The 16,341-nt window shown below is 41.0% G+C and overlaps 1 long non-coding RNA gene across 1 annotated transcript; it reads left to right on the forward strand.

Moving 5' to 3' along the window:
• The first annotated feature begins 2,753 nt into the window (after positions 1 to 2,753).
• On the forward strand, positions 2,754 to 15,055 carry LOC306931276. The gene is made up of 2 exons (XR_013790998.1): positions 2,754 to 2,888; positions 14,709 to 15,055. It is a non-coding gene; the product is annotated as an uncharacterized lncRNA (long non-coding RNA).
• Positions 15,056 to 16,341: the final 1,286 nt, after the last annotated feature.

Genomic DNA, 16,341 nt, shown 5'->3' on the forward strand with positions numbered 1-16,341 from the left:
GGCTTTAGAGTGAAGCCGCTGAAATATGCACCACTTTTCTATGAAGTGTAACACAATGGTCAGAAAGTAATAATGTGTAATGGTTCGACTGGAAAAAAAGACAGGATAAGGGTGAGGATCCAACGGCAGAATAAATGACAATATCTGCAGTAATATGAACTGTAAATGATGTGGTGTCTAAAATGTGTTTTGTGATGTATCGTGTGCATTCATCGTCTGCTAAACCCTGAGGAAGACCCATATACAAGACAGCATTGTGTATGTGCTAATTGTGGCTTGTTAAGCCAAAGCAAGGACATTGACATGTTTTATTTTGCCAGGTTTTTGTGACATTTGTTATTTTAGCCCACAGGACTGACAGGAGACATATAAAAGGAGAGTTATAATGATGACGCACACTGTGGTCGATCTGCTCGCTCGTTAGACTAATTAGTTCTGAAGTAACAACAGTTCATTAAAGTAAGGACACTATATCTGACATGATTACTGTGTACTCTTACTATTTAAGCATTGTTGAGCATGGGTACTGTTGTTGTAAATAATATATGTTGTTAATGATTTATTTTATGTAACTATCTTAAAGGGAAACTTCACCCTTTTTGCAAAAAAATATATGTTAATTAATGACGTTTAGAAGATTTAGAACACTTTCCTGGGGTCTTTATGTGTGTAATGTGTGGTTTTAGATATTTTAGATTTTAGCAGTGAGCCCAGTGTCTCTGATGTCATGGACACTGGGCTCACTTACTTCCTGGACTATTGTCTGAGTAAGGGTCTGAGCACACTTTAGATTCCATGCGCGGACAGAAGAAGCATGTGTTTTGCGTCATTTCCGTTTTTTTTGACAGCTGGTGGTTGGAAAAGAAGCTCCACCCACGCGGCAGATTGCCACGACGGCCAGATTCCCGGAAAGCATTCTGCCGGTGGAGCTTAATTTCCATCCACCAGCTGTCTAAAAAAACGGAAATTACGCAAAACACAGCTTCTTCTGTCCGCGCATGGAAGTTCAAGTGTGCCCAGGCTAAAAGACAGCCCTCCCCCTATCCTCAAGGAGGAGCAGTGCACCAAAGCATTATGGGAATTGTAGTTCAGTTAAAGTGTCCCTTTAACTGAATGTTTTGGGAAATCTTTGAAAACGCTCCGCCTCACGTTTCCATGTAAACGGGCAATAGCTGCGGGGGAAACCGTAAAACGTGTGGCGTCATGGTAGCACTTTGTCATTTTCTGATCGTTACCGTGTAAATGTGGCATAAGTCGGTTATTGGTCTTTAAATTATCTTGTTTCATCTGATTTTCCCATGCAGCCCCACATGCAGTACATGGGACTGACTGAGACCTGAGGCAGAGATGTCTTTTTGAGCACCTTCACCTTTTGCTGCACGCAAGCTTACAGAACCAGGCTGGTGACAATCATCTGTCGCTGGTCTGTCTGTATAGGCAGGCTGAATGCAGCTCAGGCCACATGGCTTGCACAGCAGCATTCAGCATGTTTCAGGCCCTGGAAAGGCCCAGGACCAACCCTCTGTCTGTGACAAATAACGCTATCAGCAGCCAGTGGGGGGAAGTAACTAAGTGCATTTACTCAAGTACTTCACTTAAATACAATTTTGAGGTATTTACTATTTGTACCTTACTTGAGTATTTCCAATTTCCAATACGTTTACTCCTACTCCACTATACACATCGGATGCAAATATTATACTTTTACTCCACTACAATCATTTGAAAACTTTAGTTACGAGTTACCTTTGATTATTATTACAAAACATACATTTACCTCAGCCCTATACAGTTCAGTTATTTGAGAATAGCTGATCTACAAAGCTCACAATGTGTTGCGATGCGACACATTGTGAGCTTATAGATCTGCTATTTTCAAAAGATTTTTTACATTTGAAAACTTGAATTGAAATGGGACCTTCTGCATGAGTACTTTTGGTACTTGACCGCCTATCCCTCATCTGAAATACTATATTTTTTATACCAGGGATAGACCCTCATACCAGATTTGTGATGTTAAATAGTTATAACATATTCCACATTTTTCAAATATTTTCAATATATTTATTTTTTATAGACAATCTACAAGCTGACAATGTGTCTCATCACGATGCGATGCAGCACATTGTCAGCTTCTAGATTGGTTATTTTCAAATAGCCAACATACGCATAGGGTTAAAGTGGTTATACTGAGTTTCATGCTATACGTTTTTGCTGGTGACCCCCTGGAACATCTTCTAGGACCCCTGGGAGTCCCCACACACCATTTTGAGAACCACTGACCTACAGTGGACAGAGACATATTTGCACCAACTATGGTGAGTACATTTTTATTCACAACAAAATGTATTCATTCATACACATTTTTCTTCATAGCCTACATCTAAAAGTGTTGACCAAAGTGTTCAGTGTACAGAAATAAGTTGTTTATTATGTTGGAACTTGGGAGAAGGGGGATATTCACAACACAAATACAGCAATGATTGACAAAGTAAAATATAATCTCTCAAGACTAATAGCTCTGCAGCTGATCAATCAACGTTGTTGATGTCCTGAGACCCAGAACTGATCGAGCTGTCCACCCGGACCCGGCCAGAAAAGGTGGAAAGATGACATAGGAGCTAATTTTAATGCGCATAAATTATTAAATAAATCTATTGAAGCGTATGTGCTTGGAAACTGGAGTCAAAACTCAGGAATGGAGAATTATTGCCAAGCATCTGCTATAGGCCTATGATCAACATTACATCTCAACTACACTTCCCAGAGTTCCCAGAGTGCAGCAGCAGCGAAATGGCTGCTGCTCGTTAGGAGCACCTGGAAAGGTAAACAAACACCAGAGAGAAGATCAAGCTCCAAGAACTACTTGCAGGTTCAATCCAAACATGGTTGGTGAAATTGTTTTTTTAATTTACATGCTTGTTGTTTGAAATGCTTTTGAAATGATTTTAACTGATACAGTTTTAAGTTGGTTGTGTGTGCCCATGTGCATGTGTACGCACACTTGACAGTGTTTGAAAATTGCTAGTTTAAAAGTAGGCTATAAATGACAGAGGAATAGGACAAAGTTAGAAAGTATTTAAGAATTTTAAACTCTACTAAAATGTGGACAATCATGAAATTGCTATGTTTAAAAGGTTTTTAAAAAATTGGCCCACCAAGTGGAAAAAGAGAATAGAACTAGAAAAAGTGCCCTTCTGGGCACAGGTGTCCACCAGGAGGATATGAGTGTGTGTGAGATGTTTGGCAAAATTTCTTCCACAGCCTAGTGGGGATATGCATGCACAGTTTCACCGCAAACGGACGCTCCGTTGAGTAGTTGTGGCAATTTGTACAAAACGGGTACAAAGCGGGCTACTCCTGAAAAGTTTAGAAGCCAATCGTAGGCAATGAAGGTGGATTATGAGAAATCAAACAAACCCGTCTTGATCACATGACTATAGAGAGAATGTGTACCGATTTGCGTGAAATTTGGATAAAATCTGAAGGAGTAATATTAGAAAATGTGTTTTACATATGTCGGCCTCCTGGTGGCGCTATAAAGAGCAGATGTGAAAAATTCCAGGCAAAAGTTTTTCCGTGGCCTCTAGGGAGTTGGCATACAAAGTTATCCACAGATCCGTACAGTTAGAGGTAAAAACACTTTTCGGCCAGTTATAGCGCCACCATGAGGCTGAGTTGAAAATGTTCACGTGGCATTTCTTCCTCGGCCCAGTGGAAATGTGCGTGCACAATTTCATGGGAATCACACAATGTGATTTGCAGCATTTTGTTTGAAACTGAGCACTCCTGCGAACTTTGGAAGCCAATCTTAGCCAATCAGGATGGAGTCTGAGAAATCTGAAAGACGTTGAATGGCTCTAGAGAGACTGTGTACCAATTTGCGTGTTGTTTGGACAAAATCTGTAGGTGTACTGTCCAAAAAGTTGTTTTGCACAAAGCGGCCTCCTGGTGGCGCTATAACAGGCCGTTCTGGAAATTGTGGGGCAGAGGTTCATCGTTGGCATCCAGGGAGTGTGTGTGCAAAATTTGGCATTGACCGGGTTAAAATGTTAAAAATGTTGACTTTAATAATTCAGTTGTTTAAAATACATTTAAATGTTTTAAATCAGGAATTGTTTGCAAAACATCAATTAAGTTGTTTAAAAGGAATAAAGTCCATCTACTTAGTTCTAATGTCCTCGTCCACATGAGACATTGCACTTTTTCTGCACATTCAGTGTGAAGAGCACTAGGTTCAATTTGTTACCTAGCTGACCGGGATCCACCAAAGGAATCCCACAACATACAAGCCTTTTTCCGAGACATAGGAGGCGGAGCTAATTTTAATGCTAACAAATACAGTAGTAGGGGGGCGCACAAGGCGCAAGTTGGCACCTCACTCGAGTGCTGTCTAGTTTCTGACTGCAGTGGTTCTCAAAGTGGGGTCCCCCAAGGGTCCTTGAGGTGGTGGGGTCCGTGGCCAAAATGAATGTGGGGGTCCTCCTTGGCATGAAGTTTGAGAACCACTGTGTATAATAACGTGTTCAAACCTGAATGTTTAAGCAAATGACCAGTGGTGGAAAGTATCTGTGTATTCCTCAAGTACTATACTTATAAGCACATCTTGAGATACTTTTACTTCAATGAAGGAGTATTTCCAATTTTCAAAATATACTTACTCCAATACAATTATTTGAAAACTTTCGTTACTAGTTACTTTGTAGATTTTGATTATTATTACAAAATGTGTCTCATCGGGATTTTTATACATTTGAAAACTTGTGAAATAGGACATTGGACATTGTGCCAACTTTCTACTTTTCTTACTTTAAGTACATTTTGATACCAATACATTTACTCGGGTAAATTTTTTATTTCCGACTTTTACTAGGAGTATTTCTACATTGCCGTATTGATACTTTGTTTCCACCACTGCAAATGACATTTCTTGGAATCCACGACACGTCTCTGAAAACCATTATAGGGTCTCCCTCCCTCCCTCCAGGTAAAATAAAGACATGTCTAGACACCACATGCTGAGATTGCTAATCTTCGCCGCACATAGGCACCGGTGATGCAGGGACCCACCGCCACACATTCACGTTATTATTGTCTCCACCAGGCCGAAGTCATGGGGAGAGAGTATATTTTTCACTCCGTCCGTGTGTGTGTGAGTCCCTGTGTGTGTGTGCGTGTGTGTGTGTCCGTCCGTCTGTCTGTCTGTTACCAGCTCATCTCCGGCACCGTTAACCTGATTGACGCCAAATGTTGCACGCACACTCCCTGGATGCCAACGATGAACCTCTGCCCCAAATTATCAGCCTGTTATAGCGCCACCAGGAGGCTGACTTTTGAAAAACATTTTTTTTTACATTACTCCTCCAGATTCTGTCCAAAAATCCCGCAATTCGTGCATTTTATATAATATTTTAATGCACCTGTGTATTTTTTGTAATGTTTTATTGTTGTAACTGACTGCCGGTGTGTCAAAGATGAATTTCCATTTTATGTCAATTTAATGGACAATAACGTTTTCTTTATCTTTATCTTTATCTATCTCTATAGTCATGTGTTCAAGACGGATGTGTCCGATATTTCATATTCCATCCTAATTAGCTAACATTGGCTTTCAAAATTTGCAGGATTGGCCTGTTTTGAACAAAAAGCCTCAAATCATGAACGCAGCGTGCAATTTACGTGGAATCTTTCACAGACTTTCCTACTAGACTGAGGAATATCCCACCCTTTTCACAGTGGCCTGTTATAGCACCACCAACAGGAGGATTTTTGCAAAACACATTTTTAGAACAAAATGCCTCAAATCATCAAATTGCCACCCTTTTCACATTGGCCTATTATAGCACCACCAGGAGGCCACAACCTGACCTGCCCTGTGGAGACCTGTGCCCCGAGGGGCACTTGATCTAGTTTCCATTATTTTCATAGGCACTTTCCAATAGACGCCTTCCTAGACTACAGTAGACGGTAGTCACGGTACTTTGACATCCAACCAAGTGTAAAATTAGGTATTATACAACGCTATCAATGGTCGTCAAAAATCATCGACTAGAGTTACTAAAACTAGACTAAAACTAAAACCTTTCAGATGACTAAAATATGGCTAAAACCTAATTAAAATGTATTCAAAAGACTTACTAAAACTAAATCAAAAATGTCTGTCAAAATCAACACTGCCCATATCTTGCAAGCCTTACCCCTTTATGCCTAAACTTCTTTTTTTTCTGTTTGACGACCGGCGGCCATGTTTTGTTTCAGTTCTGAAACAACTTTTAGGGTTCTCAATCAATTCATTTTCAGTGGAAACACTCTAGACTGCATGGTTCAATATTGGGTGGCAAAAGTTTCAGTGGTGGAAAGTAACTAAGTACATACTTAAGTACTACTGTACTTAAGCACAATTTTGAGGTATTTGTACTTTACTTGAGTATTTCCAATTTCCAGTAGCCTATACTTTTACTTGTACTCTCCTACATCTCAAAGGCAAATATTATGCACTACATTTATTTGAAAGTAGTTCTACATATTGATCCAGTATTGATACTTTTACTTAAGTAAAACATTGTAGTACTTTTTCCACCACTGAGAAGGGATAAGAGATTTCTGCCCTACAGACAACGACAGCATGCTGTGGTGGAACTGAAGAGCGTGTATGGTTACGAGGGAGAGTAAATCCTTAAGCCTAGCTGAGATTACAGGCCTGTCCACTGATGGAAATGAAAGACTAGCATTTAGCCCTACCAAGGGGGTTCCCTGGCCGGCTCCAGCTATCCACTGGGTGTCTCTCTCTCTCTCTCTCTCTCTCTCTCTCTCTCTCTCTCACACACACACACACACACACACACACACACACACACACACACACACACACACACACACACACACACACACACACACACAGCCACTGATATTTAGAGGGTGATAAAATGAACAGAAACTTGGAAAGACCAACTCTCTTATCATCAGCTGTCGTAGTTTAAAAATTGCATGTCCAAAACAGTTGTCAAACCAAAATACTTGGCAAACTTCTACAGAAGTATAAATTAACGTATAGAACTGCAAATCACAGAATATGCTGTATCACCATATATATATATATGATATCTCTGAAAGGCATATTGTGGAGACATTGTATCATCTCAACAATATTTATCACCATATCACAAACCCCTACGTTATTATTTAGGCACACGCTTGAATTTAAAACGTGTCATTGGTTCCGTATGGATATAAACCCATACCACTTTCACTTTAGAATTTTACAAAAATAGCATATCTACACAAGGCACTGAAGGCAGTGTTGATTTTGTCGACGGAAAATGTTTGTCAACTGCCTTTTTTCACAGACAAAAACTAAATAAATATATAACAAATGACGCTATGATGACTAAGACTAAAACTAATTGACAATTTTGTCAACCATTAAAAACTATAAAAAGGCTTTAATTTGCACACCTACAGGCGACAGGTGCGTAGGAGAGGGTAAAGTGCCCGACAATGAAAAAGAACGGAACGGCTATCTAAAGATAGCCTGATGAAAGTCGCATAGGCCGAAACGTTGCTATGTTTCCCTATTAACGTTTTTGAGTGGTGCAACCACTACCTTACAGAGCTATGTGTGTGGGTGGCTGGGCGGCTGGCTGGGTGGGTGGGTATGAGCACGAAAACAGCATGGTTGTTTTTCACCACCTGTGCGCAACCTAACAAACACACACGCACGTATTAACTATGATGCTTTCGGGTGTGCCAGTACAGTACAGTACAGTACAGTACAGTACAGGTTACAGTAGAGGGACCGCCACATGGTAACTGTCATTTCTCAACCGTTTCGGATGTGGAGCGGCACGCCGGAACCGGCCCGGCCCCCTGGGCGCGTTCCTGGGGGTCTGGAGCTCCCCCCCACAATCTTATATTTAGCTTTTTAACTAAAACTAGACTAAAACTGTAAAACTTTCAGACGACTAAAATATGACTAAAACTAAATGATGTTTTTCCCCAAAAGAATATGACTAAAACTACATAAAAAATTGCTGTCAGAATCAACACTGCTAGGTGTTCCCAATGATACAAAATAAATTCCATTCCGGTCAATCAGGGTGCTGCTATTGTGCACGTTGGTGGCTCACTGAAAAGGTTCATGAATGGAAACTTAATTCGCATAATTGGGAACACCTGTGTTTAATCATGTTTTTTCCTGTCAAATTATGGTTGGTTGTCGTAGGCTACGATAACTTGCCACTAGCCCAGCTGTATGACTGAAAGTAACCTGCTAGCTATGTCGCTGTAACTATAGTAGGCTACTCAGATTCTTGTTTTATTTTATCTTTTTTAACTATAAGTAAAAGTAGCAATACCAAAATGTAGAAATAAAAGTCCTGGATTCAGAATCTTACTTAAATCAAAGAACAATTGGCATCAAATAAAGTGGCAAAAGTAAAAGTACTCAAACACTCATTAAGCAGAATGTACCATTTCAGAGCTACAGTGGTAGCGTTACAACTGTACTTTGTTTTTATTTTATTTTTTATTTTTTTTACCTCTTTTTCTGTCTATACTGTACACCAAATCTTGATATTTGGTTCGTGGTCATTAAAGTGAAATATCCCTTTTAAGAACCACTGGACACTAAAAAAGGCTGCTGCTATACTGACATAGAGTATGACATGCACATTTTGGAGAAGAAACACCAGCTGTCTCCCAGTGAGGTATTGATCCTGCTACTGCACGTAATGGCTGCTGCCACTGCCCCTGCTGTGGCCGTATATCCTCCATTCAGGATGGATGGGCGCAATTCTGTCTTTAAACGGACTGCAGGACAGTAAGAGAACAGAATGTGAGAAATCCGGTCGCAGCAGTTTAGCTGCTGTTGCCTGAAAATTGGAACTAATCAGTTAAGGGGGAAGTAACTACAGTACTAGGTATTGTATTTTTACTGATGGCAAGGGTGGGCGGTCGTGGGCCCCAAATACCTTTGGCCCCAACGCAATTGCGATGGTACTGCGTCATGGTAGTTACGCCCCTGATGATGGTGTTGTGAATGTCACTGTGTGTGTATCTGCTGCCTTTTAGAAGGACTGCCAATGGTCTGCAATTCTCTTTCCAGTGAGTGTGTCTGCTAGAAAGACCAACGGCAAGAAGCCTGTATGTGAAACGAAGAGCTAAAATTTCATCAGTAGGCCAAACCAAGCACTGACATGAGAAACTACAACCTGCTGACATGATGAGAAACTATAGGCCTACTGCGGAGCAGAGAGAGATTAGCAATCCCACGTACCCCGAGCCCCGAGGTAATCGTGAGGTTAAAACAGCCACAGTTCCTGATGGGATCGCGTTTGAAAAATGTCATCTAGATCAATTCAGGCCGGGCAGGAATATTGATTATACAATCATTAGAACAGTGGTTCTCAAACTTGTCCATATCCAAAGCCAAATTAATATAGATTTGACCACGGACCATAGAAAGGAATACCATTCACTTTGTCTTGTTTATTACAGGTTCACCCCCAGAATCAGAACATAAATTTCGGCCCACTGGCCTTCCTGCAGCCTGCATATTTCATATGTACAGAATTCATTCCATTATGTTGATCTGACCCCCCATGCCAAAGCGCCAGCGCTCACCCAGCAGTTCCTATGAAATGGTGCAAAGCCATGTCTATGACATGAAACCATTTTGTTAAGTTAAATAAAAATAGAAGGACGAAAATAAACACTTCAGCAAACACTAATGAACAAAACCCAACTGGATAAGAACTCTCTTCAGTCTATCTATACCTTGATCACACAAGGCCTATATCTATGCTCAAACTGAGTGGAAGTGTGTAGGGCGAGTGACGAGGAGCCCATTTCTAAAAGGGCCAAGAGTACCTTGACTTGCTCTATTAGAGTCGACAGCACAGCCATCACTCTAGCCTGCTGGTGTTGGAGAGATTCCCTTTATTTATATTTTTCTCCCAGCAGCACCCAGATTTTCATGCATGTAATTCCCTAGTAATATGCCACCACTGTCTTCCATCTTGCACTTAAGTAACTTGCCCTGGAAAACACTGTCTGCTAAAGTCCCTAAATTGAAATTAAGGTATAACAACCTTTGTGAAAGGCGCTTTATAATGTGCATTACATTCTAGCCTGGGTTCCAGCCTGATTCACTACGTTTGGTGGATTTGTCTTTTGTCACGTTGCTACGAAGTGACAAAAAAGGTGTCTGCTAAAGTGCCTAAATCGAGAAAAAAAAAAAACCCCACAGCCAATTATATCTGACTCGTCATCTGCGACACTGAATGTGCATGTGACCCGTGGCCGACTCAGTCACATAGAATCTAGCAATTATAAAAACTCTTTAAGAGAACACAAACATATATTTAAAGTGCACTGTTTAAAAGTGCAGGTGCATATTCAATAAAAGTTGCTTGTAGCCAACCCTTTGATGATCAACAGAGTAAAGGGAGCTCTGACACTCTTAACATTAGCTTTTGGTCAACACAGGTTCGAGTTTAAAACCAGGTAAAAAAGAGCATAAATAGCTTAAACCTCAGGGAAGGACTGAAACAGAAACGGGGGGGGGGGGGGGGGTGGTGTGTTACAAAAGTATAAGAATTTTATTGACCTAATACACGGGGGCCAGTGAAATAAACAGTAATATGATGTCACTATCAGCCCCTCCCCTAACCCCTCCCCCTTTATCATACAACTACAGCTGTGGGTGCGGCTTCAGTTCAGGTGGATCACCACCCATCACCACCCACCAGGCAAACCAGGCATACTTAATGAACTGGTGGGCGTGTCCACATAAAAGCATGTTTTTGACAAATACTTTACACTTTTTGGGAAAAGTTCTTCCTCCTTATATTATAATAATACCTGATGATCATTCATCGTTCTAGGGTTGAAAGAAATCGTGGCACTCCATCTTTAATGCAATCAGTTGGTTAGTGCCAGTCAGTGGAAAGATAAAAGGTTATACAAAATCATGCAACTCAAACACAATTAAAAAAGCAATAAAGTAAAATCACTCGACAATAATCTCACTCTACAGCATGCAAAATTATAAAATTTTGGTTTATGAGGGTCCAGTACTTAGAGATTACAACAGGGTCTTTGCACATCGATCCATCATCCATCCTTTCATTTCTCGAGGACAGCTGCTATCAGTATCTTTTATGACTCCCGAGCCCGACGACCTTTGCCGCATGTCACTCCCCATCTCTCTCCCCCTTTCCTGCAGTCTGTATACTGTTCCCTAACCAGTAAGGCGCCTTAAGGCGAAGGGCGACCGAAGGGCTGACACAGTGTACCGGAATAATGTCACTTCATTATGTCAGCACTGTCATAGAAGTTTCATTATAAAGTGCAGATTAATATTTTGGGCTAGTTCTCAAAGTAGCACCTGTACATGTAAGTTGTTGCGCACAGCGGTGGGGGGGAGGGGGGGTCGTGGGGTTACGGACGTTTCTATTCTGCCACAATGTTATGCTGCCCACACGGGCAGATGCAAAAGATACAAAGACTCTAAGCTACACAGAGTCAGACACTGTATTTGTGGTCGTTAAGCACAGGAGGACGGGGATACGGACGTTTCTACTCTGCCACAATGTTATGCATTATTATTATTATTGTTATTATTAGTGGTAGTGGTATTATTATTATTGTTGTTGTTATTATTATTGTGAGTATTGTTTTTATTATTATTATTAGTAGTGGTAGTATAATGGGATAAAATAATAGTCATGCTAATGGGGGGGGGGGGGGGGGGGGGCAACGGAGACGGTGCACGAAAACGGCGAAGCGCAAGATTGTGACACAAACACACGTTACTGAAATAATAATCATACTAATGTTGTCATAGTTATGTTTACCTTGTAATGTGAAAGAACCGAAGGCAGGCGATGTCCGTCTGAAGTTTTAATCGGCAGCACGTGCGTGCGTGCGTGCGTGCGTACGTGCGTGCGTGCGTGCGTGCGTGCGTAACTTCCGTGAGTGCTCATGGAAGTCGTCTAAACTCGTGGGGCATGTGGAGCCAATGGAAAGACGGGACGTAATGTTGGCAAATTCTCATTTCTTTTTTTTTTTTATATCAAAAATATTTTTTTAATGACTTCCTCAAAACGAAAACGTGCTACGTGATGACGTGTAGAGATACACATCTCTATTGTTCTCACTGCACACTGGATAGTATGATTCAACAGTCAGATAAACACCTTTCTTCAACCACGACACTGGAGGCGTTGTTTGTAGTCAACAGGTTTTATGGCTTCAAAAGGGTGAAACTACAACACAACAAAAACATACGAGACAGTGCTTAAACTCTTTTCTATCATAATCATAATCATAATCATAAATTATTATGTATCATAAAGTACAGTATGTAGACAGCTAGAATCACTACACAGACAATAATATGCAGTAACCAGCTACAAGCTACACAGTGTTAGCAATAGCAACAACAGTCACATGTTATGCAGTTGACTCAAACACACTACAAAGTGCTAACTCTAAACATCAGCCACTGGGGGGCTCCAAATGCAAATACACTAACAAACTCAAACCATTACTACAAAATTAAAGTTACAGGACATCTGTAACAGAACAACATCAATAAAACCCATAGCCTGGAGGGATGCGACGCTCTGATTGGTTCAGGAACTTCAGAGCCAGCGTTTCAAGCTGAAACTTAATTTTAATAAAATGTCCACCATTTCCGTTTCCCTACACCTTTAAATATATTAAAGTCTAACTCATGTTGATTAGGTGATGTAATACTAATGGTGATGTAAAACAAACGGTGCCAACACAAACATTAAATGCCATTAACAATAAAGAGACAATATGATGTAAATTTTCCCTTCATTGTCAATAGCGTTTTTAAAACAAACATTGAACTAAAAACAAGCATTAAATCTGTATATAGGAGGGGCTAGCGGCCCAAAAAAAAGGGATATTTGAATTAAGTGAAATCACTGAATATACCTTTAAGTTTTGTGGCGTCTCGCGCGCCGTGCGACCACCTTCCCGGAGAGAGACAGTGTTTCCACACCTAAGCGGAAAACAGCCGCGGACAGAAGAAGCAAAATCTAGGACAAATAAAGAGGATGGTGCACGGAGGTGCGGCCCACTCTCCTGCGGGAGGTTTGCACATGCTCAGTGTAAACGGGAACTGCGATGATGGAGTATTCCAGCAGAGGTGCTAGAGGTGCATGAAAGTTGCTGACCCTGAACTGAAATAATAAAAAGGATATCACAAAAAAGAGAATAGTACAGTTGATTTTGTTTTTTATTTTAAAAAGTATATCAATTTCATAACTGTGGAAAAAATGTTGTGTATAACAGACTGAAAGATAAAGGACAAGTACATTTACTAAATGTTAATGTTTTTGTATATTTTCTTTTGTGGATTTTCCATGTTCTTTAATTAGTACATGTGTCAAACTTTTATTTTTGTGAAATGACAAAGAAACATGGATACTGTTCATTCAAGTGCTCTGGATGATATAAAACATTTGAAAAGGGAAGGGTGACTGCTGTTTAATTCTCAACTGTTCTGGATCTCATTATTTACATGAAAGTTATATGAGCTTTCTATCTAGCACCTCTGCTGGAACACTCCATCATCGCAGTTCCTGTTTACACTGAGCATGTGCAAACCTCCCGCAGGAGAGTGGGCCGCACCTCCGTGCACCATCCTCTTTATTTGTCCTAGCCCAAAATGCGGAAGTGCAAACGCGCTCAACGTTAAAGCCCAGCTGCACGGGGTTTCCCAATCATACTTCCACGGGTCCGCCTGCAGTCCCTCCTCTTACCACTAGGGCCCAGTGCTAATCAGAGCGTCGCATCCCTTCAGGGGATGGGACGGTAGCTAGGGACGAGTAGCTATCGGTAGCTATGCTACGCAGGACAGCGTGTGGATGTTTGTTTACAAATCAGATAGTCAGCCAGCTTTACCAGTTTACACTTAATGTGGCTTATTTCTACCTATAATGTTTTCAGATACATTTTTAGCGTGATGATTAAGTTGAAACCGAGTAATACACTCTCTGGATGTTATCTTGAATGGGAATAAAAACGGAAGATGTCTGTAATCAGTAGCAGCTGTGCAGCCTGTGCTGGACGGATGCGGAGATATGGGGAATTAAACTGGTGAGCTTCATTTTTATTGGCTTTTATCGATGTTGGCCTCGACACGTCATCACGCAGCACGTTTTCGTTTTCAGGAAGTAATAATTTATGGACTTTTGATATAAAAACACACACAAATGAGAATTTTCACATTTTTTTGGCATCCATTGTTAGGTATGCCCATATGATGACCATGGATATGGTCTAAAAACCCGAAAAATAAGCTGTCCGACAGCCGAAAACCCCCGCGGCTCAGAGAGCGTGGGGGTCGGAGTAGAGCGCAACAGGCTGGGCTGCGTAATAGGAGGCAGGTATTATCATGATTACCTGCTGGAGAGCTTCAGATGAGAAACACCGGGAGGCATGGTTCGACATGCGTCCGCACCTCGGACTAGCGCCTGCTCCCGTGCTTGCGGTTATGGTTAGGTTAGGGGTTAGGGGTATCGGATCAATGAATCGTCGGACTCCCCGCACTCGCTCTTAGCTCTCTCCGTGGCAGGTTGGCGGGCGGTCTAGCGGTAAGCGAACACACACTCCCTCACAAATATAATGCAATCGAAATACGTCAGACTGACTGTATCTTTCTCACCTCATAGGCTGCATACTGATGCCCGGTTCCCCGTTGGGCTCGGCTGGAAACGAGGCTTAATTGCAAGTATGGCTTGGAGAATGGAGAACTCCCTTTAAATCCCCCCATGTGTGGAAATGACATTAAAGTAAGACAAAGACTGTTATGTGAAGCTCCGGATGGTCCCACTTAGGCTACCCTTACTCACCCATCCCATGATGTCATAGAAGGGAGGAAGATTTTGAGTTTAATATTTAAATCTGAACTTTTAAATTGACTAACCTGGAGCCTGAGATTATTATTTAAGATTTCAAAACCTGTGAATATAATTTTGGTTTCAATAAATGGGCGCCAAATTCTGGGCTCAATACTGTTTCCTGCCTGTCTGTCTCTTGCTATTGGTATCAATCCTCACAGTTTATGTCTTGATCTTTTTGTTGTATGTGTTGTTGTTTTTGTTGGCGATAATTTGTGTAACCCCGTGTTAACCCTTGACCTTTTTACAGGGGCCAGTTCCCAGTTGCAGCCACCTGTAAGTGCATGGTCTTTTAGAACGGCTTTGAAGAATAATAACTAGATAAAAGGCAAAAAAAAGAGAATTTTAAAGGCCATGAAGGGGGATTAGAAATATAGGTGCATGGGGAATGAGGGAGGCTTTGAACAGGGCATGGCTTTGATGTGAGGTGGGAGTGTGTTTCAAAGCCAAGGGGGTTGCACACTGACAGTCTGACTCATAGCACTCATCGTTGGCTATTTCTCAATTGATTTATATATTTTGCTTGTCATCTCCTATGGTACGGGCCTTGATATGAAATAGGTTTGACAACCACTGCATTAGAGATATAGGCTAGTTGTTTTTGTTAAATGGTTAAAACACTTCTGGGAGCCTGGGCCATGGCTCAGTGGTCCAGGCACCTTGGCTGGTAATCCAGTCTGGCAGTGTGCCGCGGGTTCGACTCCCGATCAAGACGGCCTTTACTGCATGTCTTCCCCCCATCTCTCTCCCCATTTCCTGTCAGCCTACTGTCTGTCCCTCCATAAAAAATGTAAAATAAAGGCGAAAGCCACAAAAAAATATATATATATAAAATAAAAATAAAACACTTCTGGGTATACCCATTTTATCAGCTTCAATTTGGCATTGTTCTGGTTCCAATTTCGACTGCTTGACTGTCATCATCACTCAGCACTGTCCGCATTAGTTCTCTATCCTGACTGGATCACATTGGTATGAGCATCAAAACAATATTTAATATTTTAAATATATTTTTATTAGGGCATACCACCGGGCTGCACTAGGACAAAAGTTAAAATATGAACTATTTCTAAAATAAAACATTTAAGGTGTTCTTAATAATGTTAATAATGTATTATGGAATGCAAGGCTTATTAGCCAGGGAATTTTTCAACACGTGTTCATGTTCTGTGCAGGTGCTATCATGGATTTATGGTAATGAGATTACATGTCGCTGACATGCATGGCCATGCAGCCGTGTGAAATTCCTTAGATCCTCCACCACTGTACAATTCAGTTACAAGTACAAGTCAGGTATTCAATCTTTACTTGAGTAAAAATACAATTATTGGCATCACAAATTATACTTAGTACCACAAGTAAAAGTATAAATATTTTGAAAAAAATGTCAGATCTACAAGCTCAC

This window comes from Electrona antarctica, assembly GCF_951216825.1.
Source record: "Electrona antarctica genome assembly, chromosome: 10".
NCBI classification, from domain to species: domain Eukaryota; kingdom Metazoa; phylum Chordata; class Actinopteri; order Myctophiformes; family Myctophidae; genus Electrona; species Electrona antarctica.